At 36.6% G+C, this 27770-nt stretch overlaps 1 protein-coding gene across 2 annotated transcripts in view; it reads right to left on the bottom strand.

Moving 5' to 3' along the window:
- Nucleotides 1–27770, bottom strand: part of CCSER1 (coiled-coil serine rich protein 1) — a 723258-nt gene that overhangs the window by 386890 nt on the left and 308598 nt on the right. The gene's annotated exons all lie outside the window — the stretch shown is intronic.

Raw genomic sequence — 27770 nt, 5'->3', positions numbered from 1 at the left:
GTTGAATAACTTTGGGGCCTTTTACTTAAAGTCATAGATCTTCAACCTCTGCATCTGTAAAATAATGATCCCTGCCTTAATTTAGAACTGTCATTACAAAAAAAGAAATAACAATATGACATAAGCTACAAATCATCGTTCACTTGTGTTATTACTATAATTACATGTTATAACTATTTAATTTTAAAGTATCCATATAAAAGTTAGTGGGCAACCTTTAGCTCAAAAATAATTAATTCCATAATGGGGTATTATTTATTTGTGAAAATGAGTCATATATTTGTTGTCATGAAATACATTGATATCTGTTATTTTAGACAATTGCCCATCAGAATAAGGTAGAGTAAATGTCAAGACAACCAAGTTGTAAATATCTAATTAGTAGATGTATGAATGTCCATTTATAAAGTAAATAGGCAAAAGCAGTAAGTCTTAATAAGCTAAACAAATTGGGAAATCATCAAGCTGGCCATTAACAATAGTCATGGGGTTAGTTCAAGTCATTGTTAGTTCATAACAATAGTAAGCCTTTGAGTTTCCCTCATTTTTAAAGCATTGTTATCAAATTATAACGACCTTTGCTAGGTTATAGATATTAACCATGTCAATGAGAGGTAATAAGTGCTCAGAAATTTAAGTGATTTTTCAAACATAGAATCCAGTCATCTAAAATTAGAGAGGGGGGTTACATCACATTGGGGTTCATACAAATATTTACTTCAGGGAACCACTGGACCAAAAATGTGAGAATATAGAAGAACCAAGTCATTTCAGTATTTGGTAAATGTGTGGACAGGGTAATGTTGATACCAGATTAAGATCAGGAATGAGAAATTATGAGAGCATCTGAAAAGAATGCCAAACGGGAATGGGGACTCCAGAAATCAGGTGCCCAGACAGGAGAACCAGGTTCAGAAATCAAAGCGAGGAATATAGGCAGCAACAAAGCCATCCCAGCAACTGGAAAAGAGAATGATTTTGAACCAATGGCTAAGTAACCCAGGAGACTCATTCCTTCCACTTCTTATCTATGGAAGAACCATTCTGAAAGCATACTGGAGCTGGGACCATGAGTTTAAAGTATACAGAGATGATGAAATGGCAGATTTGTATTTTAATTGTTATTTAAGAAAAGCAGGTAGACTTCAATAAAAATGTTAGCTATTACTTATTGAGAACCAACTATATGCTTGATATTTCCAGCCATTTAAAAAAATATCTAATGAGTTTACAAATTGGGTACAACTTTTGAAATGTGTAAATTCCTGAGTCAGCAGGTTCTCCACATTTTCAAGAGACAAAACAAACATTTAGAAGGAAAGTCTAAACTGATAACAATGTTCCACTGTACCAAGGTTAGCAAAGTCTCAATGAATATTACAGAAAGTTGACTCCCAAGATTGAGCTTTTACCACTGTCCTGTATATTTTCTAAATCTGCCTTAAAAAGTATAGATCTTAAAATAACATACAGTTCTCCTTTGTAGCTCAAAATAAAAGGATGTCCACTTAAAGGACTAACCCTGAAGTTACTGAAATTCATGAACACTTGAGATCATATTCCATTCCTCTGTATGGACATATTTTCTTTTCATCACCCCTGAACACTAGGGTTAACGACCCTGTATAATATACTGAAACATGAATCAAGAGAGCATAATCCTCCAAAAAAAAAAAAAAAAAAAGATATTGAAGAACGGCATGTGTTATCAGAGAAAACTTAATCATGAATTTGGAAAATTATCCACCCACATCATTAATTATTAATCCCAGGACTTCATAAGGCATTCTCATTATTCCGGTATTATTAAAGTCCCTATATTTATGATTCTGTGCAGAGAAGTAAATTGTGCCATAAATAAAATATTTACAAGTGAAAAGACTACTTATAAATTTAATCTTCCCTCAAATGCTCTTTTCCCTTCCTATCCCCATCCTCAGAACAAAGTGTTTTAAAGGTGATTTTAAATTAATTGATCATTTTAAAAGACTTTTGGGAAAGCCAGTGAAATCCTGGAATAGTCTTGTGAACATGATCCTGTTAGCATAATAATACACAACTGAAGAAAAGGACGTTATATTTTGTATATCCTACCTTCCCCCCAAATTGTAATTATAATTTAAACACAAAATATAAAATAAACAAATTGTTATAACATTGTTTTAGTTATCAGCTACTCAAATATTTTCTCACTATTACAAAGTTTTATACTACTTTATATCTACTGGTTCACATTTAAAGGACTTTTTCTTATACATATTATCTTCAGATATATGGGGCTTTCTTTACTTATAAATCTTGGACTACAAAGGATTTAAATGACTATGTAGTCCAACAATTCATCTTATTTTGCTCCCAAATGGTTCAGAAACAGGGAACATACTGTCTCTGAAGACCTGATTTTCTCTATATTTTCTATGTGGTGAACTCTTATGAACATTCACAACTGTTGAAATATTACTTCTTATGAGAAGCCATTCTTAATATGTGTTGACATCTCTACTGCGACCCATGTAACACAACATAAATATTCCTTGTTTCAACCATTTATTCTATACACGGTATAGCCCCCACTATGAATCTGGCACTATGATGAGGCCTTCAAATACAGTGGTGAATAACAGAAAGGGTCCATGCATTCATCAAATTAAAAAACAACAACACTGTGATAAATATTTAACAAACAAATATGTAATGGAGATTACCATTTTACAAAAAGAGAAAATGACTCTTGTACTTTGAAAGTCTGAGAGTGGGTATCTGTAATTACTTCAGGTGACTGTTCCTTTTTTTAATGAAAAGACCTTCTGGGCATGATCTAAGTGAGACATTGGAAGACAAAATCTTAGTTGCTCTGTTTAAGGAAATAACTGGAATTCTGGATGTATAAAGTAGTATAAAATAATTCCCTATAAAGATGTCTTTCAGAATAAGGATATTCATTATTTATCTAATGTAAAAGAGGGTAGCTAAAGGTGGGTTTGGCATTCTTCTCTGCTTATTGGTTTAGCTCCTTAAATATTTTTTCGGTATAGTCTTAAAATCTCAAGATGGGTGTTATAGGTCCAAGTATACTGTCTCCATTGATAAATCCAGAAGCAGGAAGGGAAACAAGAGGACAAAAAGATTTTATGTGTGTATCAAGAAGAAAATATTTTTCAGAAGCCCTTAGCTGATTTTTTATAATGTCTCCTTGTCTCTAACTGACTCAGAAGACAGAAGCCTAATAAGTAGGAATAGGATTGTCATGACCAGGGAAGCCTTGGACCAGATATAATTCATCATCCGTGGCAGGCATATTGCTTATTCCAGAACAGAAGGGATCTACTGTAAGATGATGAAAACTGATGCTGCAGACATCCAATATCATTATCCATAATGTGCTTTAAAGTGGCAGCTTTGGAGCATGTATGAGACATACATAATATGAGAAGAGAAAAGTGGTGAAATAACTTGACAGAAAAAAATACCAAGGAAAGGAAAAACTAGCAAAAGAGAGGCAGTCGGTGTCAGGACTTCTAGGGGAAACAGAGGACACAGGATGCTGCACCCTGAATGTAGGGGTTAAAAATACAGGAGACCGGGTAAAAATTTGGGCAAAACAGAATACTGGAGAGAGATGTGACCAGGAGGAAAGGAATCACTAATACTTGTCTGAAATATGGGGGTCAGGGCGAGGAACATGGTATTTAACACAGTTCTTAGGAGTAAATTCCATGACTTTTTATTTGAATATAAAGGAAAAGTAGACTTAAATAATTGATGACTTGTGACAATGCACAACGACTAACTTGTTAACATTTTCATGGGTTGAACTATTTCATGGTAAATAGGGTACAGGAAAACTACAGAATGTAGAGCACATAACAGAATCCCCGTACTTGAAGAAGTGAGGTATTGAAACAGGAGATGCAAGGAGGCCAGCTAGGAAAAAGATAAGAGATTTCTAAGCTAAGTAAACATGTACAGGGATGGGCAAAAGTAGGCTTATAGCTGTGAGTCCGTGAAACATATTACTACTTATTAATTATTTTATAATTTTCCATACAAACAACTCTAAACTTACTTTTGCACACCCCTGTATAGTCAAGCCCCGAGTAAAACGAGGAAATATGTATTTGAGAACTGAAAGCCAGAGTGAGAGGGGAGAGAATGGGAAACTGGCCCGAGATGGGTCAAGGAAGATAGATCGTTCAAGGTCCTGAAGGACATGTTAAAAACCTTGTAACTTGACCCTAAGAGCAATGTTTTTGAGGCGATTTCATTTTCGAAAGATCTCTAAATTGCGGACTAAATTTATGGACGGTCAAGGAAAAACTGTGGGATTCCGTTTGCAGGCTTCTGATATTAGCTGAGAAGTTTGCAAGGGGGACAGCAGGGCATCTAGAGAGAACCTGATGGGGAGACTTGATATCAAGCAGTCCTGGCTTCGGGAATGAACATCTCGTAGATTGCTAAACACTTGAGGAGAAACAGGTCTTAGAAAATGTCTTTGTCTGATTGTGTATTTAAGTTGGTGGGATGGTTGGTAGGCAAAACATTCACTGCTGGCGATGCTGAGTTTGTGATGCTATGTGACATACCAGGAGAGAGGATGACTGGAATGTTGAACAGACAGGACTAGAAAGACTGGTTTGGAAGTATAAATCTCCTAGAATAGGCTCTTGGCATTATTGTTTAGTGTGGTTATATTTTTCTTCCTATTTCTTCTACTAATTACAGCAGTCCTTTTAGCATACCTTGCAGTGCTGGTTTGGTGTTAATATATTCCCTTAGCCTTTTTTTGTCTGGAAAGCTCTTTATTTGACCTTCTATTTTGAATGATGGCCTTGCCGGATAGAGTAGTCTTGGATTCATATACTTGTTTTTCATGACTTTCATTACTTCATGCCACTCTCTTCTGGCTTGTGTTTCTCTTGAGTAGTCAGCTGCGAGCCTTATGGGGTTTCCTTTGTAGGTAACCAGTTGCTTATCTCTTCCTGCCTTTAGGATTCTCTCTTTGTCTTTAATTTTTGGCATTTTAATTACCATGTGTCTTGGGCCTGTTTGGGTTCTTCTTACTTGGAGCTCTCTGTGCTTTTTGAACTTGAATGCCTTCTTCCTTCTCCAAGTTAGGGAAGTTTTCTGTCACTATTTCTTCAAATATATTCTCTAACCCTTGCCCATTTTATTCCTTTTTGGGGACTCCTATGATGCGAATGTTATTATGTTTCCAGTTGTCCCACAGTTCTCTTAAGCTGTCTTCCTGTTTTTTGTTGTTTTTTTTTTTTAATTGTTTTTTTCCTTTTGGTTTTCTGATTGGTTGATTTTTTCTGCCCTAAGTCACTGATTCAGTCCTCAGCTTCCTCTACTCTGCTGGTTATTCCTTCCTGTTCTTAATTTCTGCTATGTCATTCTTGATTTCCACTTGGTTGTTTTTCAATGTTTCTATATCTTTACTCATGGTGCTGATGTCCTTACTCATGCTGTTGAGCTTTTCAAGATCATGGCTCTGAATTCTACCTCTGATAATTTGCTTAACTGCATTTCATTGATCTCGTCTTCAACAGAGTTCTTGTGTTCTTTCATTTGGGATTTCTTTCTTTGTTTCATCATTTTGGCTATCTCAGTGGGTTTTGGAGCCTGCCAAATTTTCTCTGTGGGTGTTGGTGTTCTGCTGTTTGTGGCTCCCTCTACTGGGTTTGGATGAGCCTGGATGGGCCCACGTTAAACACCACTGTCAAGTATAACTTTCCTGGATAGCTTGCAAGCCCAGGAAAGGTTCAGTTATCCTCTAGCTTTTTCCTGGTGGCTAGTAGTCTCAGTTACTCAGGGCCTTGGAATGCAGCCCTGGTGTTCTGCATAAGAGGATTTCCAGAGGGTGGGGTAGATGCTGGTTGTTAATGAACCTCAATTTGCATTTCTTCACCTCACCTGGAAAAGGCTGAATCTTCTAGGGAGGTGCTGCTGCTTTTCCCCACAGCTCTGGGAAGGAGCACACTGGCCACCGTCCTTTGTGGCCTCAACTCAGCAAAAACTCTGAGTGCCCTCCAAATCCCAGGTGTCCCCACAGAGTTCCAGCCCAGTCTGCCCTCCCACTGCCATAGCCCCCAGGTGAGTAGCTATGGCTATTTTAGTTCTCTGTCCCGGCTCTCTGTGCTGTGGAGCAGACTTAGTCTTTATTCCCCAAGGGCGCTGCTCACAGCTAAGACTACTACTGTTTGTGGGCTCCCAGCCCACCACCCTCTCGCGCCTCAGCAGATCCTACCAGTGTCCCTGGTTACATGGTCCTGTCCTGCTGCTTTTCTGTTGCTTTTTTCTGAGGATTTGTCTTTATTTTAGTTGTATTTTCCGTTTGGTCCTGGGAGATCATCTGTGTAGCTTCTATTAACTCTGCCTCCATTTTCACATCCTCTATGCCTATCTTGTGTGCAGCTGGGTCACACAGGCCATCCTGGTGTCCCCGCACTCTGCAGGTCCTGCAGGTAACTAGATCGCACAGTCCCTTTGGAGACCTGGCTCTATGCCTATGGTATGGGCTTCTGGGTCACACATTCCCCTCTGGTGCTTCAGCACCCCGCAGGTTCCATGGGTAATTGGATGGCATGGTCCCTGCTGGGTTGCACAGGCCACTCTGGTGCCCCTGCTCCCTGCAGTTCTGTGGGCAGGCAGCTGGATAGCACCAGTCTCTCTGGGGCTCTGGCTTCCCACTGCTCTTGTGAGCTGCTGGACCGCACAGGCCTCTGTGGTGCTCCAGGTCCTGCAGCTGGTGGCTGGGGAGTGCTGCTGCCCCATGGGGCTCAACTCCTGCTCAGCCTTTGCTGTAGTTTTTGGGGATGGGTCTCAGCTGCTGGTCTGTGCTTCTGTTGCCTGGGGATGGATTCTGCTCCCCAGCCTCTGTTGCTGGAGGTATATCTCCTAGAATAGGCTCTTGGAATCTGTGTGTTTAACCACTGCTGGAGTGAACACCATCAGCTTGGCAATGGTCTTTGACAGATGGAATTTGGGATCCTCTGTACCAATATACATACTATCTTTCTCAGAGTTCTCCATAGTGTGTGTGTGTGTGTGTGTGTGTGTGTGTGTTAAAATTCAGTAACTTAAAATTTACAATTCTAGCCATTTTAGAATACATAGTTGTGTGGCCTTACACAGTTGCATTGCTGTGCAATCATTACCACCATCCATCTCTGAAACTCGTTCATCTTCCTGAAATGCAACTCCATTCCCACTAAACAACAACTCCCCATTCTATGTTTTCCCACCCCCTGGAAACCACCATTTTACTCTCCGTCTCTATGAGTTTGACTACTCTAAGTACCTCATATATGTTGAATTGAACAGGATGTATCCTTTGGTGACTGGCTTATTTCATTCAGCATGATGCCTTCAAGGTCCCTACACTTTGTAGCAAGTGTCAATATTTCCTTTTTTTAAAGGCTGAATATTATTCCACTGTATGTAGACACTTTATTTTGTTTATCAATTTATATGTTAGTGGACATTTGGGTTGCTTCCATCTATTGTCTACTGTGAATAATGCTGTTATGAATATAGGTGTACAAATATCTGTTAGAGTCCCTTTTTGCAATTCTTTCGGGTGTATGCACAGAGGTGGAATTGCCAGAGCATATGGTTATTCTATGTTCAATTTTTTTTAAATATCATTTTGTTTAACACAGCAGTTGCATCATTTTTCTACACTTTTTTTTTTTAAAAAGAGTTACATAAATCATTAAAAACAATAAAAATGTTGACTGATTCTGCCCTGAATCTTTTTTTTTTTTTTTAATCCTCACCCAAGGACACTTTTGCATTTATCTTCAAATAGAGCGGGAGGGAGAGAGGGGGGAGGAGAGAGAGAGAAACATTGATACGAGAGAGACACACTGACTGGTTGCCACCCACACAACCCTAACTGGGCCGGGGACAAACTGCAACTGAGGTACATGCCCTTAGTGGGACCCAAACCCGGGACTCTCTGGTCCGCGGGCCGATGCTCTAACTACTGAGCCAAACTGGCCAGGGCTTTGCTTTGAAACTTGAAGCTTCCTAACAAAACTCTCTTCCCATTAAGAGTGTAAGCAGTGCAGAAAACAGCACATATGTGGTCCACTCTTACGAGTTCCACGAAGTTTGTTTTAAGACAGTGAAACCCTATTACTTATTCTACAAATTGTTGACCCATTAGACATTAAAATGGCTATCTGACTTCACAGAAAGTTTATATCTGTCATTACTTTGTCAATTTAATGGCTTAGAAGTAATATTTTATGCTTGATAAAGTCCTACTTTCAGATTACCACTGGGTGGTTTTGATTTTTTTGAAAAATTATTTATCACCTAAGGTAACTGCTGCACCTCAGAAGTAGAAACACTAATTTTAACACAAAGCACCATAACATTTATAAACTTATTTTTATATTTTTTTAATATTTTATTTAAAATTTTATCATTTATAAATTTACTTTTATCATTACTGATATATAATTATAATGTCATTTTAATATAAATATTTAATTGCAATTTTGGGTGATATTTTATATTTTGGGACAGGAGAAATATTTGTAAATATAACTAGCCTAGTAAAATCTCAGAACCTTGAAATTGAAACAATGACTTATTTTGTGCCAACTGAATACAGAATTTACAAACTTTATACAACCACTATTTTGACAACCGTGCTCTTTCTACTGGCAAAAAATTGATCAGACGGCAGAAAAATATGAGCTAGCTTCCTTCAAGAAATTTATATTGTAAATCTCTGTGGGTCTATAATTTGTTTGTTTGTTTTTATCCTTATGATCCTTTTGAATTGAGTATCTGTCACTTACAATCTAAAAAGTACTCATTAATATGACACACACACGAGTGTCTCTGTCTTAAAATTTAAATAATTTTTTCTGGTTTCAGGGACCATGCACTGTTAACATTGGAATGGAAGGTCAGTAAAACCAGAACGGAACTTCGTCTCTACTGGGGCAGCACAGACCAACCTCCATAAACAGGTCCATCAATTCAATCACATGTCTGACAACAATTGGTTAGGGAGCAGTCTGTTTGATAGCTCCTGCCAATGCATTTACTTTGCTTTTTAACTTTCATTTTGCTCTCTAGATGGTGCGCTGAAGTGGTTAAAGGTTACTCTCCAGAGTATCTGGGTCAACAAACCACATTTAAAGCTCTGTCGGCCTTGTAAAAAGATAAAAGCTATAAAAGATATTGTAATCTGTTATAGCTCATTATGGCGATGGGTGAAATAATGCATTTTCAGTTTCTTTCAGGGAACTTTAAGAAACTTATAATAATTTATTTCCCCCTCCAGGTCAACTATAGGTGTAGAAGAAAATGTGATCAACTGTTGGGATAATAATATAGTAGATTTAACAAGCCATTCCTTGTTGTTGTTGTTTTCTTCCTAAAACAATTTCCTCTTACATATTAATTTACCATGCAAAGAAAATTTAAACTGTTAGGTAATTAATAATGTCAAACATATGGAAACTACACATTATATTTAAATCATAAAATTGCGGTCAGCCAGCTGCTTTCCATTATATTTTGGCATTATCAATTTTCCAATAGTAAACTTTCACTTATTTTTTAAATGTTTTCTTTTTTTTTAATTTACTTATTGATTTTAGAGAGAGAAAGGAAGAAAGAGTGGGGGAGGGGAGAGAGAGAGACAGGAAAATGGATTTGCTGTTCCACTTTTTGAGGCATTCATTGGTTGATTCTTGTATGTGCTCTGACCGGGGATCAAACCCAACAACTCGGCATAGGCAGATCACACTCTAACCAACTGAGCTAACCAGTTAGGGCCTCTGATTTGTTTATTCCATTTACCTGATGAAGCATGTGGTACACTTGAATATAATGCAATAATTTTCAAGATTTTTTTTTTGTTTTTAGTTAAAGAGCACTCTTTTTTAAATATACGTGTGAATTTCAAATGGCAAACTACTTCCATAGCTCTAACATAGTACCCAATTCTGAGTGGATGATCAAGTATGGGATTATTTTCAGTTACTTATAATACAACAGAAATAATATACTTATGAGAAAAAAGAGTTATAGACATACAATTCTGTGAATGTCACTAGTCTAATATTGACTGCTGGCATTTACACATCTAATTTAGTTCCTGACATCACTCATTAAATTAACTTATGATAGAATGGGACAAACAAAATTGAACATTCTGGCCCTGGCCAGTGTTGCTCAGTTGGTTCGAGTGTCCTCCCATACACTAAAGGGTCTCAGGTTTGATTCCTGATCAGAGCACACACCCAGGCTGTGGGTTTGACCCTCGATCAGGGCGCGGGTGGGAGGCAACAGACCAATGATGTTTCTCTCTCGCATCAGTTTCTCTCTCTCCTTTGCACTTCTTCTCTCTCTAAAATCAATGAAGAGCATTCTGAAGCATAATGTGTTATTAAAGAGAGAAAAAAATGTTTCAATTTCCATTTGGAATGTGACAGGTTTTAGTTCAGAAGACCCTAAAGTTTATAGCTTTATGTAACTTCATAAAATAGCTTTTAAATGAAAAAAAAGTTTAAAAACACAAAATTATTATAAATTCACGAATATTTAATACTCAGTGCATATTTTAACAAATTTTTAAATTACATAGCACAAAGAAATGTTAAAATGGTAAGTTAGAACATCAGAATAAGAGATTATAGGTCCTTAGAAATTATTTATTTTATTTTATTTTTTCTATCTCCCTTTATCCCCTTTATGCCCTCTTCCACCTCCACCAACTCCACACAATCACCACAGTTATTCATGTCCATGAGTTCTCTCTCTCTCTATTTTGCTCAATACCTCCACATCCCCAACACCTCCACCACCATGACCAGAGCTGTCTGCCTGCTCTCTATGAAGTTGTCTCTATTTTGCTTAGTAGTTCAGTTTGTTCATTAAATTCCACATATGGTACTTGTCTTTCTCTGACTGACTTATTTCACATAGTATAATGTTCTCTAGGTCCATCCATGATGTCTTATGGGTAAGAGATCCTTCTTTTTTACAGCTGCATAGTATTCCATTACATAAATGTACCACAGCTTTTTAGTCCACTCATCATCTACTAATGGACACTTCAGCTGTTTCCAGATCTTAGCTATTATAAATTGTGCTGCTATGAACATAGTGGTGCATATATTCTTTTGAATTAGTGTTTCGGGTCCCTTTGGTTAATTCCCAGAAGTGGAATTACTGGGTCATAAGGCAGTTTCATTTTTAATTTTTGAGGTAAACTCCATACTGTTTTCCACAATGGCTATACCAATCTGCATTGCCACCAACAGTGACAAGGGTTCCCTTTTCTCTACATCCTTGGCAGCACTTGTTGTTTGTTGATTTATTGATGATAGCCATTCTGACAGGATAGAGAGCCTAGAAATAAGTCCATGTCTTTATAGTCAATTAATATTTGACAAGGGAGGCAAAAACATATAATGAACAAAAGACAGTCTATTCAATAATGGTGATGGGAAAATTGAGCAGATACATGCACAAAAAAAATGAAACTAGACCAACTTCACACACCACACACAAGAATACATTCAAAATGTATTAAAGACTTAAATGTTAGATTCCAAACCAAAAAAATCCCAGAAAAAAACATAGGCAGTAAAATCTTGGACATATCTCATAGCAATATTTTTTCTGATACATCTCCTTGGGCAAGAGAAACAAAAGAAAAAATAAACAAATGGGACCACATCAAACTAAAAAGTTTTTGCAAAGGAAACCATCAACAAAATGAAAAGACAACCCACTGAATGGGAGAACATATTCACCAATAATACATCTGATAAATATTAATCTAACATTTATAAATAATTTATAAACTCAACACCAAAGAAGAAAAGTTCCAATTAAAAAATTGACAAAAGAAATGAATAGAGACTTCTCCAAAGAGGACATACAGATGTCCAACAGACATATGAAAAGATGCTAGATGTCACTAATCATCAGATAAACCACAATTAGATATCACCTCACACCTGTCAGAAAAAAACAGCCATTTTACATGCTTACCTTTAAAAAGAGAAGATAAGTACACAGAAATGAAATTATTCTATATAAGATCAGACATTTATATCAAAGAAAGATCTTGGGCCACGTTCCCAATTTGTATACAAAGTTTGTATTCTTTCTAATATATGGTATAGCTGTTTCTTTACTTAACATTGAAGATGTCAAATCCTTGACATTTTAGAACTTTGTTTCCTAATTTCTTTACAGCCCACATAAATAAGAATTACAATTAAACTCAATTTAATAAAGTATAATCAGTTACTACGTAAAAAGTACCACATACATTTTACAGGGCATGTAGGTAAAATTTGGCACCATCCTAATTTTTCAGAAATCCTAGAAATGTGATATGAATGTTTATATTCAACCATCTCAATACAGGTTGAAAACAAATACAAACAAAAGGCAAAAACTCTTTCCAATAAGAGTAAGGGGGAAAAAACAGCCCTGTGGTGAAATTATAACTGATATTGATTTTATAAATACATAGAAAATACAAATAAAAATATTTATATAAACACTCAGCAACCTTTAAATGTCTTTACTTATAACTTAGGGTTTTTTTTTCTTAAAGAAAAAATAAAAATCACAATCTTGTTGTAATTGACCAAGGTATTTTATATCTTACCTTAAGCCACATATATATTTTAAATCAAAGCAATATAAGATAATTTGACTTAATAACAATAAAAATGCAGATGATCTTGTTTGAAACATATTCTCTAGATTGAAATAAATTTTAAAGATCACTGGGTGCCATTACCTCTATGATGCCTAAATGCACATACATTCATATGAGATAATCATAAAAATTTCAGTGACAAGAAACCCGCTACATCCATTGACTTTTATAAAATCCATCCTTATACTATACTCTATCTTTGTACTCTTCCTTGTACATCTTCATTATGCCTTTAGATCCACACAGAAGAGTGAACATGACATTATTTCTGGTCCCCAAAACCAGAAAATACTAAATTGAATTGTATAACAAAGTAAAAATCATTCAATAACTAACTTTTAAAAGTGTATCTAAATATGCAGTTTTTTAAAATCAATACTTAATGCACAGTGTGACATTTTACATAGATACATTGGTTGAAGAAAAAACTGTCTTTTTGAATTTTTTCATTTTATACATCTCTCTAAATTTATATGTACCTATTTATTCCTTGACAAAACATACAATTTTAACCATAATGATATGAATTTAATAAAACTTATTTTTAAAGAAATGTGAAAAAAATAGAAACTTAACAAATGTTAAGAACTAGATGTTAATATGAATGGTACTAAATAGGACACAGTATCAAAAAACAAAACAGAAATAGTTCCTTCCCTTGCTGGCTCATTTGAGTTGAAATATAGGTACAAATGAAGAGGTACTGATTGATTGTGATAATCATCAGTGAAGAATTTTGTTGCTTAAGTTCTTCTATTTATTCTGTTGATCTGAAAATGATAATCATCTTTTGTATTATTGGTTTATAATGAGACCCACATTTTTTAGGTTATAAAAGCCTAATAAAATTACTAAATGTAAAAAGAAAGAATGATTGCCTAGTGTGCCAGGTTTAACATTTAGCAAGTTTTTTAAGTGTCTTCTTGGACAAGTTACTTAATCTCTGTGTGACTTGGTTTCCTTAAGTATAATAACCTGAGCATAATAATGCCACATAACACTGTTGGGATAATTAAATAAGTTAATATTGCCCTGGCCAGCTTGGCTCAGCTGTTAGAGTGTCGGCCTGCGGACCAAAAGGTCCTGAGTTCGAATCCCAGTCAAGGGCATGTACTGGGTTGCAGGTTTGATCCCCACCCCCCCAGTCATGGTTGTGCAGGAGGCGACCAATTGATGTGTCTCTCTCACATCAATGTTTCTCTCTCCCTCCCTCCCTTCCATGCCACCTAAAAGTATAAAAGGTATCTTCAAGTGAGGATTAACAAATAAACAAAAGTAATAAATAACTAAATACATAAATAAATATTTTTAAAGCTTAGAATAGTGCATGACACTTAATATAAACTATATAAGTGCTATTGAATAAGTAAATATATTAATTAAAACAATATATTTGTAAATTCAGCAAACAATAATACAATGCCCATGATGTATACAATTTTGTGCTAAGTACCAAAAATTGAAAAACAAAAACAAAAAGGTTGATAGAAAATATCTGTCCTCAAATAATAACTGTCCTCAACCTGGCTGGGTAGCACAATTGGTTCGAGTGTCATCCCATACACCAAAAGGTTGCGGGTTCAATTCCCAGTCAGGGCACATACCTGGGCGGTAGGTTCAATCCCCAGCTGGGTGCATATGAGAGGCAACCAATCGATGTTTCTCTCTCACATTAATCTCTCTCTCTAAAAATCAATAAAAACATCCTCAGTGAGGATTGAAAACAAACAAACCTGTCTTCCATGTCTTGTAAGAAACAGTGCAGTACACAGGCAATTATATTTTTATGTAATATGTATCATAATAAAGATGTTCAAATATTGTAGCCGTGCATGAGAGTGAGTCGGTCTACAAGTACCCCGATTCTTCCATCAATCATGATGACCCTTTAATTCAGATTTGAGAATATTCATGAATCATCATTATAGACGCCTCTAAAAAGCAACAAATAACAGTGGGCTCCATCACAATTCATTACACGTTTTCCTAGAAAGTTACTACTTAGACCCTCTCGGTGAAGTCTGAGCTGCCAATGCGTGTTCCATCGAGAAGTGTGGTTTAGAAATAGGAATGCCCTGCCCTGTCCCAGATGTGGAGTCAGGTGTCCAAATTCCCAGTTCAGAGATCTTTTTTCTTAATGTGTCTGATGATTGAAATAGTAATGATGGCTACGCATTAATCAAATCTAACTTTATTTTTGATGTGATAGTGTCAAACAACTATCATGGTCGGTTCTACTTTCTAAATCAAAGATAATGTATGTCGCTTCAAAAATCATCAAGTCCGCAGTATTTTCTGAGTGCCTACTAATTACTATGCAAGTATTACAGAAGAGCAAACAAGGTGATGTTTGTTGTAAAAGAGACTCAAATCTAGCAGATGAAAAGGATACTACTCACTTTATGAGTTGGAAAAGTGAGGAAAATCAAAAACCTTACATTTCATAGAACAATCTCTATTTTTATAGACCTCCTCCCCAACCCCTTCCCCAACATATCCATATGAGAGATATGAAATCAGTTACTTTTTATTGTTTCTCTTCTTTGTGCCAAAATCATTCTACCTGTTTTTCATTTAAACATCAAAACTTAAAACAATCTTACAAAGCAAGTACTACTATCCTTATTTTATCAGTGAGGTTATTTGATTTCAATAAAATTAGTAATATGCTCTGCACATCTTGTATTTAAGCTGCTAAATAGAAATACATTACATTTCAAAGCTTTTAATTTTTCTATCAGTCTATCTCCCGTGGAAGGGAAAAAGTAAAAATGTAATAGTGGGTGATACAGCATTTTTTACAGTGTCATTAAATAATTTATGCTCTAATCTACATTTTTCTTAATTAAAAAAATTTTTTTTTCTTTACTGATTTTAGAGAGAGAGGAAAGGAGAGGGAGAGAGAGATAGAAACATCGATGAGAAAGAACATCAATTGGCCGCCTCCTGCATACCCCCTACTGGGGATCAGGCCCACAACCTGGGCATGTGCCCTGACCAGGAATAGAACCAGTGACCTCTTGGTGCATGCGTTGACCCATGGCCACTAAGCCACACCGGCCAGCTTATCTACATTTGTTATAGAATAAATTTCAATGAAATATTTTAATTATCTGGAAACAAATCTTCCATGAGATGCTGTCAGCAGGGGCAGCTGAGGGTGGGCACCATGCCATGAGCTACATTTACACAATGGCAATGCCCTGGTCACTCTCCGTGGCCTGACAGACCACAAGCACCACACTGCGGAGGCATGGCGATGCCGAACTGCACTGGTGAGCTGAAACTCTTCAGTCATCTTATCAAGGCTGTCCCAGCTCATCTGAAAAACAGCTGAGTGTGTTTGATGTACAAGGATTGTCACACCAGATGCAAATACAGGATTTCTTGACTTGACAGGTTGTCTGCACAAGGGATGAGATAGTATGACTCACTAAGGAGCAATAAACAGCAGCGAGATAAAATAACAACAGTCAATCAAGGGGAGCAGTTTCTCTGGAGATTTTTATTTATTTAGTATTAAAATCCTTTGGTTCTTGAGAAACACATGGAGTCTGAAAACAATCAACCTTCTTGAGTCTTTTTTTTTTTTTTAATTTAACAAACTAGTGACTGATGAGACCATATCTTGCATTAAGGTAAATAGATAAATGAAACATGAAAGGATCCTCTCATAAGTGATATCAATTGATATAGCTTAATTGATCAAACACCTAACCTTTCCCTCTTTCCTTTGGACCCTGGGCTCATTTCTGCACAATCGGAATGGCCCAGCCGACTCTCTAAGCTCTACCCACCACTACTGTGATCAGCTGTTCCTTGCAGCCCCATGGGTCCTGGCCAGTACATCACAGGTGGGAGGACTCAGGGTAATTTGGGCAGGGGATTCCTGGCACGATGGGTGCAGGAGCCCTAGGCTTCTGGTCACTGGGAACCTTTAGCTCTTTGGAACTCTTGCCTTGTAGGAGGCACAGCCAAGGAAAGGACATAACACAATCCTTCAAGTGCAGAACCTAAGGCCAGAATCCTGACTGCCTAGATCTAAGGGTGTTGACTCTAAGGGACAGATTCAGCTTTTATGAGGCCTGACATTTACAAAGCCTGAAAGTGCCATTAAAGAAAAAATAGTAACATTGGCTAGCAAATGAAAAGCAAAATAACTGGATTCCTTCTAGAGCCTTGGGAAGATCCCAGTGTACTTAAGGATCCTGAAATTTAAGCTTCCTCAGCCTCACAGTAAACAGACTCCTGCCACAGGGAACAGATGGAGGGGGAAGTACATGATCAGAAGAATCCTTAGTAGGTTTTAGTTGGCTCTAGGGCCTAGCAAATGGGCACGTAATAGATTTCTACAGGGGTCTCCTTCTGAACCCCTCTCCCACAGTTCCTTTATGTGGGTAGATGGACATCCTTTGCTTCTATTTCCTGGGTCTCTTTGTCCTCCAGATGGTTCACAAAAAAACACTGCAGGCTCTGTGACCAGACCTGAGAGTTCAAGTCGCTTTCACAGGGGGCCAGTTTGTCTTCACCCGCTAGATTTCAGTCCACGGTATCCTTCAGTTTTCTAGGCATAACTCATCTTTTGTCCTTTGTCCAACTGCAGAGAACACATTTGAAACTCTGAATGGTTCCCTTGAAGACTCTTCACTAGGTTTGAGATTAGAAAGTTACTCTTCCCAGCTCCAACGCCTCCTCCGAAAGCTGTGGAGGGGACCCACATTTAGGCAACGGCTCTCTGCACAGGAGTTTCTTCACTTAACTCCTCTGACGGCTGTTTCTACCCCTGAATTGACCAGAATCACAAAACAAGTATCATTTCTTTTAAAACCTGCATGGGAAGAGAGCTGTTTCATATTCATAGTACTACATATGCTGATATTTATCATATTCATGCCTCCATTTCTTTTTTTTTCCAAATAAAATGCTGTTGATTAAAAGTCATAACTTATTAAAAGATATCCCACACTCTGGAAGGAAGTTTTGCAATGCACATAGCAACTGATGTTTAGAAATCAGAATGTACAAAGAACTTCATCAATAAATACGAGAAAAGACAAATCCCCAGTAAAGAAACAGACAAAAGATATGAAGAGGCAGTTTATGGATCAGGAGACACAAATGTCCAATTAACATTTGCAAAGATACTCTACGTGACTAGAAATAAGTTGATGCAAATCAAAACCACAATGACGTGCTGGTTCACACCCCTAAGACTGGGGAAAGTCTAAAGCCCTAATAAGGCTAAGTGTGGGCAAGGGTGTGGACCATGAGCAGTCCTGGCAAGTGACTTAGCGTTGACTGTTGAACTGAACAGTAGATATATGTGCCTTACAACCCTGCCATCCCACTTCCAAAGAAACCTCATACCAGCTCTACGAGATCACGAATGTTGATAGCAGAACTGTTATAAAACAAGCATTGCAAACTATGTATCTATCTATTAACAGGAGATTGGATAAATACACTTTGATACATCGATATGATGGAATATTATATACCAACAAAATTAACTAAACTAGAATTGAAAGCTAAACATTTATCAACACACTGCTGGGTGGCCTGTGGTGGGTGGCAGGAGCTGACTGTGCCTGACTGGCCCAAGAACAAGAACCAGGACCTTTGTGAAATAATCTAGGGAGGTCGATTTGTGCTGAAAATGAAGAAGAGTTTTCTAACAGACCAGGCTGGACAAGATCAGAAGAAGCTTCTTTCTGAGGAAATGAACTGTCATTGGGAGTGTCAAGCAGGGGTTGGGCAACGTCATGGGCAGTGTTCCCAGCACTGCATACCAGGAGTGTAAGCGTGGGGTTAGATAAAGATGGTCCTTCTGACCTCTCCTTCACACCCAAAGGTCCTGTGGTTCCATGATTCAGTGATTTTGCAAAATGTGGTCCAAAGAGGACAGGAGCAAATGAATAAACAAATTATGACACACCCACAGGATACAGCATGGATACTAAAACAAGGGCATGGACCCCGCCACATGCAGCAACACGAGGGAGTCTCAAAAACATGCTGCATGAAAGAAGACTTGCAAGCGGCCACAAACTGATTCCATTACATGCCTCAGTTTCTGATTTTTTTTTTTTTTTTAACATGGAAGAGTTTTAAGGCACCAAGTGATAGAGGGTAAATAAAGGCTACAGACCAAATAAAGAAGAAAAAATAATTAGTAAAGAATGGTAAGAATTTATATAAGAACCTAAGCAGAATTTACTTATATGCATTTGGATTATCAGTGATAATCAATGGGAATGATTCTGAAAGGAATTTTGTGCAAAGAACAACATTACATTGATAATATTCAACGCAAATTAAAGGAATACCAAAAGTCTCCCTTGACTAAGCTATTACTAATACAAAATAACATGTTAGAATTGTCACAATATTACATGATTTTATCATAATTACAATTAGTAATACACATTTCTTCTTTAACTTAATGCAACTACTTGGTAACATTGAAAGTTTTAGTTTAACAACCACATTTACTTTTCCTAAGTTCTGAAACACATATTGACTCAGTTCTCTTTTCACATTTCATCATCTCCAATACCAATCAGCACCCTGATTTAAGCTACTTTCCGCAGTCACCTAAATGGTCTCACTATAGACACTCAACACATGCTCCACTTAGTGGTGTGCTGGACAACAGTTAACCACCAGCTCTCTGGGAGAGGGAACAGCCCTGATTTCTAAGATCTGCCCATTACTATGGTGTAAATACACCCACCATGGCTACTTTCAAGTTTCTAATGTAAGATCATTGAACCTGGAATTGGGAAGAAATGGTAACAAATTGGCTCTCCCAAGCCAGCTCCATCACACCACTGCCCTCACCACACCAAACTTGTTCTTTATAAGAATGCGGGATGAAATTTTTCAAAGATGATATCAGCTGGGGCCTTGGTTATTTCTCCAACCTTCTTTTAATTAATCCCTGCTCCCAGTCTTCACAGAGCGTTTGAACAAGTTAGTCTCTGTGCTGGTAAATGCTTCCTTTGCTTTTTCACTTAGTTAACTAACATTATTCAGATCTTAGCTCAAGAGTTACTTCCTCAGGGAAGTTTTCCCTGACCTTCTCAGCTTTTTCACTTAGTTAACTAACATTATTCAGATCTTAGCTCAAGAGTTACTTCCTCAGGGAAGTTTTCCCTGACCTTCTCAGTTATGTTCAAGTCCCATATTAAAGCCCTTATGACATGATACTGTCCTCACATTATAGCCATTGTCACATCTACAGTCCTGGATTTCTTGATGCAATTAATCAATTAATGTGTGTGTCCCTTACTATACTCTGTAGAGTATGAGACAGCCCTCATTTTTCAACTTCAAATCCTAGCCCTGAGCACAATGCCAAGAGCAAAGCAAATACTCAAGAATTACCTATTTTTGATGGATTAAACGAGTGAGTAAATGTATACCTGAAAGCATAAATAATCTGTTCCCTTGGAGTTTGTAAAGGAGTTGGAGATTAGCTGATAAGAGGATTCTTTGATGTGTCTTCATACAGCTACAGAGTTTGTGTAATAACTTCATAGATGACATTAGAAAGGACTTAAACTTTTCCAAATTTAATATACATTTTTCCTTCAGATAAAATAAAATGAGCTGACAGAATTTTGAACGTGTGCTCTTAAGAATCATCTAAGGATAAAATAGGTTACTTTTAGCCCTTCTTAAAAATATGACATTCTGTACTAACTTACGGCATCTGTGCCCTTCCAGAAGCAGCTCAATGAACCTTCTGTATGTCAACACAAGGACACCCCACAAGGAGGCCTAAGACCTGGAGTGAATGTCAGCATGTTTAGCTTTTGCATCATTTACACAAACTGGAACATTAAATGTCTTAGGAAGCTTAGATTTCTCTATGTAAAATAAAATAAAAATATGGAAATTGACAAAAGTAATAGAACAAATTCTCTTACATTCACCTCTACATTTCAAAATTCACAATGGCTATAAAATCCCTTTGTTTCAGATGCTCAGCTGTGGTATGTATAAACAGAGGACATGCATTTCAACAAACATATTTCTAATAAAAGCACAAAATAAAATCCAAAACTAATCATGGAAGTGGTTTCTATCATTTTTTTCAGAGTTTGAATTTTATGTACATCTCATGAGGTACCCACAGCACATACCTGTGATGTGAGAAACATGTAGGTTTGAGTAACATGCCGAGTGTGACTGGCTATATGGACTTTTTTTAACATTAATATTTTATATAGGTATAAAGCTTTGTACTCAAAGCTTTTTGATCTCAACATTCTATGCTTATAATAAAGTAACTGAAAACTGTATACTTTTTTTTTTAATCACAAAGATATTTATACTAGTTTTTCTAGCAAATTTATCCTTTCCATGGTATTCTGAGCTACGTATCAGAGTAGAGTAAAACCACTGTTTTCTGAATGAAGATGATCTTTAAATACATCAACAGGAGAAAAGGCTGACTCTCTCACGATAGTGCTTAGAATGCAGCTTTCCTTCCGAAAAGACTAAGGTATTTCCTCCTTTTCACCTGCTATGCTGAAAAATGTATATTTCGTTCCTAATAGAAATACATAATTTCTATCTTTCAGAAAATGTCTAAAAATTAGTAAATGCTTGAGAATATGTAAAAACAATTTCTCAAAATTAGAGTATTTACCTCTAAACTATGATTAAAATTTGGTAAGATAATATAAATATTTCTGTTGAAAAATATGTCTTACATTGTAAAATGTCATCAATAAAATGGTATAAGTAAGACCAATATTCTGTGTTTATTTTCATAAGTTAATTCTAACATATCAATAAACCTGACCTAACTTTATACAATCAGATGCCTAAGAAAATCTGTACCTTACATTGGATAAATAGTATCTGTTGCCTTTATATCATAAGTTATTTTTTAGTTGGACGTTTTACCTCTTCACCTAGATTAAAATATCCTCAAAAATACATTATCTTACATATTCTTCCTTTGTACCTGCTTTTGTATTCTGAAGCCCAGATACTGAGATTACTGTAGTTCTTCTTAGCAAAAGATTTGCTACATTTTGAATTACATGACTCTAGAAGCCCTATGTGTCAAAGACTCAATGGATTTTTTTATGAATTTATCATATAAAGCCTGTACAATTTAAGGGAACTTTTTTATGTATATAAATAAGTCCATCCTGAATTTAAAGAAAATACTAGGTATTCAAAGATAATGTCTCAACTTACAGCATTCTAAGGTCTTAGTACTATAGTATTGTTGGATTATTACTTTTCCTAATGGGAAATCCAAAATACACAAAACTAATACCACATGGGGCTTTGATGTCTCCATCTGTAGAAAGTGATACGGTTATTTACATAAGATATTTGTAAAAAAAATTACAAAATGTTTATATTCCTGCCTCCCTGTTGTGTTTCAGGTGTAGCACCGTAAGGTAAAGTAACTTCTCTTAAAAAAGGTTAGGCCAGTGTGGCTCAGTGGTTGAGCATCAGCACATACACCAAGAGGTCACTGGTTTGATTCCTGGTCAGGGCACATGACCATGTTGTGGGCCTGATCCCCAGTGGAGGGCATGCAGGAGGCAGCCAATCGATGTTCTCTCTCATCGATGTTTGTATCCCTCTCTCCCTCTCCCTTCCTCTTTCTTTAAAATCAATAAAGAAAAAAAAGAAAGAAAGAAAGAAACTATGGTTAAGAAAGTCTCAAAAAATCTAGCTCAAGGTCTGAATTCCAAACCACCAAGTTATAATGTTTCTCAATAGCACAGCTGGATTGAATCATAGTAAATAAAAGCAGGTGAAAATCATTTAAAATCAGGCGTGAAGATAAACATAATAGTATTTTAATGTAATATTTCAATGTCTAAAAATAAAAAATTCTAATTTTTAAATAGCAGTGATGATATTACTACCTACATTAAACATCAACTGTTTTCACTCCCTCGCATCGATCCCTGTCTTCTTTTATCAACATCATCCATATTTCAAGTGTGGGATCACCTTTGCCCTCTTACCTTCACCTTGTGTGCCAGAGTGTGCCAGGTAACCTGCTTCTAGCCAATCACATCATCAAAGGCTCCCGGGCACAGTAAATGCTTCAGCATAGTCATGCCAAACAAACTAAGCTTGTCAAAGCCAATGTCACTTAAATTCGGGGCTTTTTAGTTTTGATTAAAGGGAAAGAAAACCATCTCCTTACACTGAATTTGTTGAAAAGATAAGAATCTGTCCCAATAGCTGTTGAAGGCAGTACTGTTACTATTAGAGAAGCAGTTCTCAACCTGTGGGTTGCTACCCCTTTGGGGGTCGAACGACCCTTTCACAGGGTTCGCCTAAGACCATCGGAAAACACATATTTCCAATGGTCTTAGGAACTGAGACACCGGTCCTCGATCCTTCTCCAGGGGGTCCGCCCACATGCAGATATGCCCACATTTGAGTACCCGGCGTGATGACACCCTCACGACAAACCCATGACATACACCCTGTACAAATACAGGTATATGTGACAGTGTTGGTGCCAAAATGTACTTATGCAGACCAGTCACACGTGTGTAGAGAGCAGATACTGTGTAGAAAGCAGCTACTCTGTTAAAAGCAGCTATTGTGTTGAAAGCAGTAGTATTGGAGGTAAAACGACACTTCATGAATTATAATTACTGGATAAATGTAAAATCATGTACTTAAAATCATCAACTACTGCAAAAAAATATATATATATATCTGTACCATGGGAACTTAACCTGGATGCTGATCCGTCTTTAATATTCAGCTGTGGTTGATGTGAATACTGCCCCCTTGTGATAGTAACAGGTATGTAAAAAACAACTACAACAACACAGAGAATGGTAAATCATAGAAAATTTTAAGGAACTGTATTAACTAAACTATGCCATGTATCATCTTTTGTATTATTAAAGCTATTGTTATATATTATTTTCATTAGCAAACCATCCCATGACAATGGATCATGTAGAAAAGAACATTAAGAAAAGAAAATAAAGTGAGGATTTTTTTTATAGTATGGTTTAACCTCAATAATTACAGCAAGAATTGAGAAACCATAATGTGTTATTTGTTGTGAAGTTGTATCATCCGAATCTATGAAGCCGAAAAAACTAAAATGCCATTTTGATAGCAAGCATCGGAGCTTTGCTGGCAAGGATACCAACTATTTTAGAAGCAAAGCTGATGGACTCAAGAAAACCAGACTTGACACTGGTGGCAAGTACCACAAACAAAACGTAGCAGCAGTTAAAGCTTCATCTTTGGTAGCACTCGGAATCGCCAGAGCTATGAAACCTCACATAATGGCTGAGGATTTACTGTTGCCAGCGGCCAAAGACATTGTTTGAGTTATGATCGAAGACAAATTTGTTACAGAATTGAGTGCAATTTCCTTATCTAATGACACTGTCCGCAAAAGAATAGATGACATGTCTGCTGATATTCTTGATCAGGTAATCCAGGAAATTAAATCTGCTCCACTTCCAATATTTAGCATCCAGCTTGATGAATCTACAGACATTGCAAACTGTTCACAGTTACTAGTTTTCGTGAGGTATATTAATGATGGAGACTTTAAAGATGAGTTTCTTTTTTGCAAATCTCTTGAAACGACAACTACTGCATGTGATGTATTTGATGCAATTGGTTCATTTCTGAAAGAGCATAAGATCTCTTGGGAAAAGGTTTGTGGTGTTTGCACAGATGGTGCTCCAGCTATGCTAGGATGTCGATCTGGATTTCAACGTTTGGTACTGAATGAGTCACCAAAAGTCGTCGGAACTCACTGTATGATTCATTGGCAAATATTAACAACAAAGACGCTGCCACAAGAGTTACAAGAAGTAATGACAAGAATCATAAGTTCTGTGAATTTTGTAAAGGTGAGCACTTGAAACGGTCGACTGTTTTTGCAACTGTGCAACGAGTTGGATGCGCCGAACAATGCTCTGCTATTTCACACTGAAGTGAGAAGGTTGTCAACAGGAAAAGTTTTAAAACGTGTTTTTGAGCTTCGTGATGAACTCAAAACGTTTTTTAATAAGAAAGCAAGACCGCAGTTCGAAGCACTTTTCAGCGATAAAAGTGAACTGTAGAAAATAGCTTACTTGGTTGACATCTTTGCCGTCTTGACTGAGTTAAATTTATCACTGCAAGGACCAAATGCAACATGCCTCGATTTGTCTGAAAAGATCCAATCATTCCAAATGAAACTTCAGCTTTGGCAAAAAAAAAAAAAAAAAATTGGATGAAAATAAAATTTACATGTTGCCTACTTTATGTGCTTTCTTTGAGGAACATGACATTGAACCAGACAAAAGGGTTACAATGATAATTTCTGTGACAGAACACTTGCATATGCTTGCAGAAGAAATTTCATCATACTTTCCAAATCTACCTGACATCCCATTTGCACTTGCCAGAAGCCCATTCACAGTCAAAGTTGAAGATGTTCCTGAGACAGCACAAGAGGAGTTCATTGAACTTATTAACAGCGATATAGTTAGAACTGATATCTCTACAATGCCAGTTACAACATTCTAGATCAAGTGTTTGCATCATATCCTGTTCTGTCTGAGACTGTGTTGCGCATTCTTCTTCCATTTTCAACAACATATCTTTGTGAAACAGGGTTTTCCAGCTTGTTGGTTATCAAGTCTAAATACAGAAGTAGACTTGTTGTGGAAGATGATCTTTTTTGTGCTCTTGCAAAGACTGCCCGAGAATTTATGATCTGGTGAGAAAGAGGCAATCTCAATCTTCACGCTGATGTTGGCTTTTTACGCATACTGTCGCAAAATGTAGCAATGTAGTTTACTGTTGTTATATTAAGACTGTTACCCGTGCTACACCATGCTTCAAGACAAAATTTCATTTATTGGTAATTAGAAATAACTATTTCACAATATATAATTACATATTGTTTTTGTGATTAATCATTTCGTTTTAATTCTGTTCAATTTGTAACAATAACAATACATCCTGCATATCAGATATTTACATTACGATTCATAACAATAGCAAAATTACGGTTATGAAGTAGCAACAAAAATAATTTTATAATTGGGGCCACAACATGAGCAACTGTATTAAAGGGTCATAGCATTAGGAAGGTTGAGAACCACTACATTAGAGGAACCTCCCTGAAAATGGAAACTACAGGTAGGAAAGCAGAATAGAGATGCAGATGGAGAAAATGATCCTTTAAGACGTCATCTGAATACCAGACACAAAAATACTTGAGGAAGTTTCGACTTCTATAATTTTTAATTACATGGCCAGTAACAACCGCCACCCTTAATTTTTTGAAACCAATTGGCATTAGGGCTTCTCTCATTGGCAAACACTATGAACTAATCACTATGTCTTTACAATTATATTGTGTTCTTGCCATAGAGTTACACCTATCATTTCATTCTCAAAATAGCAATGTGAGACACTGAGAGCATATGTAATCTCCATTTGATCATGACAACTATCTGAATGGCTTCATTAAGATCACCATAGAATATCCATGTTAGAAAAAATTCAAGTATTAGATGTATACACCTTCCAGGTCAGCTCAAATTGTAAGAAAAATATAATAGAGACATAAATCAAGTAATCAAGTACTAATTGAATGTGAGAGGTAGAGGAGAAAATATATCTAGATTTTAAGCAAAGAAAAATAATGGTAGTTTTATATAAATAGAAAAGTCAAAGAATAAATCATTTAAGGGGGCTGGAGGGGTCACTATTTCAGTTTTAGAGATAATCAGTATAAGATTCTGGCAGGACACTTCAGTAGACAAGTCAGGTCAATAACTTTAAATATCAGACTTGCATTCAGAAGAGCGTTCAGGAGAAAATATATATCCGTAAATCATCAGTAATGTCAATAGTTGACGCTGTGGAAGGGGCACCATAACTAATACATTTATGGATTTTTAGATTTTAGGTCCTTTATCAGTATAACTTTACGTAATACTTACAATGACCCTATAAAGATGGTGTCATCACACCAATTAGCAGATCGGAAAACAGAAGTACAAAGAGTTCAAATAAAATGTCTCCAATTTTCATCAAATAGTAACAGAGTTAAGATTTTCACCTCTCTGACTCAGAAAAAAAAAAAAAAACAATAATAAATGTACATAAATGAATGAATGAATAAATATTAGTTGAGAGAAAATATTTAACTAAGAAAGTAGATTCAGAAAATACAGAGGAGCATAAAACAGATGCAGAGTAGCAGGAAGAAAGGGACAGCCACTTGACAAATGCTGTCTGTTTTAATACGTATCTCAGAATAAAGATTATTGCTAAAGTAGCTAAACTCTGGGGGGGGGGGATATTTTATGTCAGCAAATAACACTATTTACTAGTTTTGAATACAGTAACTGAAAGGTAATGTAAACAATTTAAGATCCACCCTGGGTGGTTTGCTCAGTGGTCAGAGCATTGTCCCCATGCACAGAAGGGTCTCGGGTTCAATTCCTGGTCGGGGCACACACCCAGGTTGCGGGTTTCATCCCTGGTCAGGGCAGCGATGGGAGGCAACTGTTCAAGCAATTGATGTTTCTCTTTCACACCCATATGTTTTTCTCTCTCTCTCCTTCCTTTCTCGTTTTTGGAATCCATAAAAAGAACCATATCCTTGGGTGAAAAAAACAGGGTTCAAGATCCAATTTACAAATATATAGGTAATGTATGTAAACTCATATATACTGCAAGAAAATACATTTGTGTTTTGAAATATAATTCAATTAGCATATATAAGATGTAATCTTCCTCCTGTTAGACAAAAACAAATGGCTTTTGGAACCTAAAAATTAGACTATATTAAGAGCAGTTAAATTGTTTCACTTTCAGATTGTATTAAAATGGAATTACAATCATTACTTTCCCAATTGGTTAATATTTTTTTTCTCTATAATACTATGTTCATACAATCAAATATATACATTGCTCCATTTGAACTCAACATTATTAAATGTAACTTTAAGGGACTTTCTGATTGATTTCCCAAAGAGTAGTAGGCATTTTCATTCCAGAGAACTCTGTCTTCAGGAGCTTACTCAGTAGA

This window comes from Molossus molossus, unplaced genomic scaffold (genome assembly GCF_014108415.1).
Source record: "Molossus molossus isolate mMolMol1 unplaced genomic scaffold, mMolMol1.p scaffold_m16_p_1, whole genome shotgun sequence".
Lineage (NCBI taxonomy): Eukaryota > Metazoa > Chordata > Mammalia > Chiroptera > Molossidae > Molossus > Molossus molossus.
The sequence above is the reverse complement of the archived record's forward strand: the minus strand, read 5'-3'. Positions and strand labels throughout refer to the sequence as shown.